At 33.9% G+C, this 4250-nt stretch overlaps 1 pseudogene; it reads left to right on the plus strand.

Moving 5' to 3' along the window:
• Positions 1-1907: 1907 nt before the first annotated feature.
• LOC107538877 (serine/threonine-protein phosphatase 2B catalytic subunit beta isoform pseudogene) lies at positions 1908-3193 on the plus strand (annotated as a pseudogene).
• Positions 3194-4250: the final 1057 nt, after the last annotated feature.

Raw genomic sequence — 4250 nt, forward strand, 5'->3', positions numbered from 1 at the left:
CCACAAGATCAATGGAACCCTGGAAGCTACAGCAAGAAGAAATTAGGACGTGCATCAAATTTTTGAAGCTCATAAAGAAAACACATTTGCCCTTCATGTATTTTTAAAGAGATTCTTGTTTCATTATATCTTGTAAATGGTTTCTCTGTTCACTACAGCAGATAGAATTGAACTTTCGTGGTATCCCATTTTTCAGAACAGAATACCACTCAGTTTTAATAAAGATTTTAGGGGTGATGTTATCATATTTAGATGCTCAGTTAATCTATAGAGGCTTTGTAATGTCTGAGAAAGAACTTGGCATATAAGATCATTTATTTACTTGATTTTCTTTTATTTATTTTTAGCACTCAAGAATCAAGTCTTATTTCCAGCTTTGAAAGGTGCACTTATAGATCAGCTATTCCTCATGCCTTGTTTTCAGTAACATACTAGATTGTATAACAGGAAAAATAAGTCTGATAGTTTAACAGTATTTAGAAATAGGCATTCATTTAAATTGGTTTGCCATTAGATCATATAATTTTTAGATGAAAATACTAGTTTTGAACTTAGACCTGTAAATAATTAATTTAACCCCAGGACCAAAGTATCAGTACTGATGTAACTGAGTTGCATTTGAAAATACAGTTTCATGAGAAAAAAAAGGTTGCATCTTTTCATTCCATATGTAGTTATTTATCACATCAACATATTCCTTTATTGCATCAACATATTCCTTTTGTTTTAATGCAACAGGTATTTGCCATTTGTTTTTCCAACACCGAGTCATTACAAATGGAATGATTCATTGAAAACTGAATAATTAGTCGCAAAATTACATTTTTGTTGATTTTAATATTTTATGGTATTGAAAGCGAATGTGAGAAAAACAGATTTAACTTATTTTGGTTCATATTTTTTTCAGTCCTTGAAAAAATTGTTGGGCTCTATATTCTTAAACAGTATATAATTTGCAATACCTAAAGCTGTTGATAGTTTCGATAACTATTCTACAGAGATATGATATGCCTCTTATGTCCACTGATGTGAGATTTGTTGCATTGGTTAGATGGTCTATTATTAGGTCAAGGTCCCTCCATACATATCTTAATATGTTGAAGTAGTAATAGAAATTGAATTATATGTTCATTTTGGTGTTGACCACTATAAACCTTGATTTCCTTATAAAATGACTGATTTTAGTGAGCTATAGGATTTTTAATAATAGATTTTATAACTTTGTATAGATGTATTGTGCACAGACTATTAAACTAGTTTTAATTCATGCTATCAATACAATTTAGAAAAGAAAGAGGGTCATTAACTTTCTTACTACCAATTTAAGATTAAGTTTCCTTATTTCCCTTCTCTTACAAGTAATGATGCATAACTTCAAGATAGTTTGCTAAAGCTATTTTGGTTATTTTGGAGTAACATTTTATGAATTTGATATCAGCAATGCATTTATAATATTTCTAGCATCTCTGGAATATGGGTGAAAATATTGACTTTTTTTGGCAGGGATTTAAAAGAATCACTATTAAAAATGATCAAAAAATGTATGTGCTCTTGATTGACACTAGCTACTGTTAATTTAGTATATGGAATTAAAATTTTGTCAGAGTAATGAAATCCAAGTTTTTATAGTTAAGTATCAGTAGAAAAAATGTTATCAATAATGTAATCAAAAATTACTTTGAGTTAAGGCATTGCACAGTTGCATTGTTGTATTACTTCATTACTGCATGCAAGAAAAAAATAATGCACAGGAGTCTACAATGCTCCCTGGGGACACCCCCACTTGACTCTGGCAGCCGACACCTCCCACCATCCCCAACTCCTCCCCGCCCAGCACCTAGTGGAGCTGTGGGCCCCAACCCCCAACCCCACTGCCCCATCCTGGCCCTGAATGCATGGTCACACATGGCTTGACATCTGAAAAAGTATTTGATATGGATGGGATACTTAGGGTTGATGCTCTGGGGGAAAAAGAAGGTTGGGTAGATGGAGAAGTTGCACTTAGAATTATCAATGAGGGTGCTGCCATTTTTTTTGGAGAGAGAGAACCGTAACAGAAGTGGGGGCTCCAATTACAGTGTGTGGTGACACCCATGGCTGAATTTTTGACCTGGATTGTTGGACAGAAGTTATTTTAACATAGAGTGTGTCTTATATTTCTGTGTCCTGAAGATACTATCCCCTTCTGAGGGGCAATCATGAATGCAGACGCCTTGCTGAATCTTTTCCCTTTAAGCAGAAATGTAAAATTAAATATTCAGAAAGAGTCTATGAACCTGGTATGAAGCTTTTGATAGTCTGCCTCTTGCTGAACTTTCAAACCAACAATTTCTTTGTGTTCTTGGTGGGCATTCAGCAGAAATACACACTGGATGATATTAGGAGATTAAATAGATTTAAAGAGGCGCCTGCATCTCGACCAATGTGCGCCTTGTTATGGTCTGATGCTTCTGAAGATTTTGCAAATAAAAAATCACAGGAACATTTTTAGTCACAGTACAGTTCAAGAATGTTCTTATTTTTATAACTATGCAGCAGTGTGTGAATTTTTGCAAAACAACAATTTGTTATTGATTATTAGAGCTCGTGAAGTTCAAGACGTAGGCTACAGAATGTGCAGAAAGAGTCAAACTACAGGGTTCCCTTCATTAATTACAATTTTTTGGCACCTAATTACTTAGTTGTCTACAATAATAAAGCTGCTGTATTAAAGTATGAAAATAACGTGATGAATATTCAACAGCTTAACTCGTGACTCAGTTTTATGGATGTCTTTACATGGTCTTTACTGTTTGTTGGAGAAAAAGTAACATAAACGTTGGTAAATGTTCTGAATATTTGCTCTGCTGATGAACTGATGACTGCCTAGGTAAAGGCCAGTTTGACAGTTCAGCTGCAGCTCAGAAAGAAATCATAAGAAACAAAATTCCAGCAATCTGCAAGATGGCAAGGGTCTTCTCTGCTGTCACGGAGGAGAGTGAAATTGTGCTGACGCTCAAGGGCCTGACTCCCACAGGGAGGCTGCCTAGTGGAATGTTGGCAGAAGGACAGCGGACCCTGCAAAGTGGTAATGATGTTCCGCAATTTGCTCTCCCTAAAATGGACTGAGGGCACACCTCACTCTTCTGTTAACAATACACATAATGACTGTGGAGAATTCCTTCTGCTTTTTAGCTCTTGCCTCAGCAGCTGACATAGGCAGACTACTATATGATAGGTAGTAACCCATTAATACCCTGACCAAGGCAGAAAACTGATAGAATGGGTATTTGTTTCAGTTGAAAATGATGGTCAGTCTCTCAGCTTTTCCTGAAACCATATAGGAGCAGCTCACATTGTAATGTTTGAAATATTTATTTGTTTGTGTAATGCACCGTTTTCAAATGTGAATCAAGGGTATGCTAAAATATACTGTATTGCATTAATAAAATGAAAATGTAATTCCAAAGTTGTTACTTTTTATTTTTAAAATTTATGTAATTGTATTAGATTCTGCTTTTATTATCCAATACTTAATTTTAGAATTAACAGTCAGCTTGGGCCCCAGAACATTACTTATGCACTTAGTTGCCAAAAGATTTGTGCAAAGTTTTGTATCCTGCTAAAATGATACCAAAGTTGTTTTCTGTGGTGTTTGTTAGATGTTCTCCAAATAATAGATTGTAACATGCTGTTTCCTTCCTCTGCAGGTTTAGCTGCTTTCCTAAATCTATCTTTCTTTAGGTAAACAGTACATCTATAAAAGTATGTTAAATTAAATTCCTCTCTCAGACACTTGTCTGTCTTTTGATGTAGAAGAAACTTTGCAGCACCTTGTTTTGAGGTTTGCTGCAGTTGTTGCTGCACTTTGTGCATTCTGAACATAAAGGTGTTGAACTTGAATCTTATATGTCAAATCGAAAGAGTTATTAAATGTGCCTTCGTTTTGCATGAAAATAAAAATAATTATATATAAATTAAAAAAAAATAATGCTCAAATATTCCAATGGTTAAATTGCTCTGTTTTCTGAGATTGTGTAAATACGAATAGATAAAATGCTGACTTTTCTGAGCACAATAAAGCACAAAAGAAAACAATTTTTTCAGCTATGTTTTTTCATAAACTTTGTGTATATGTTATATACATAATTGAATACATAGATAGAAAATACAGTTCATAATTCCCTGGAATTATTTAATAGAGATATTTAAGAAATATAATAATACCAAAAACTTAATGAATATAAGTATCTATTTTCTATTTTCTTCCT

This window comes from Miniopterus natalensis, chromosome 2 (genome assembly GCF_054644295.1).
Source record: "Miniopterus natalensis isolate mMinNat1 chromosome 2, mMinNat1.hap1, whole genome shotgun sequence".
Taxonomy (NCBI): Eukaryota; Metazoa; Chordata; class Mammalia; order Chiroptera; family Miniopteridae; genus Miniopterus; species Miniopterus natalensis.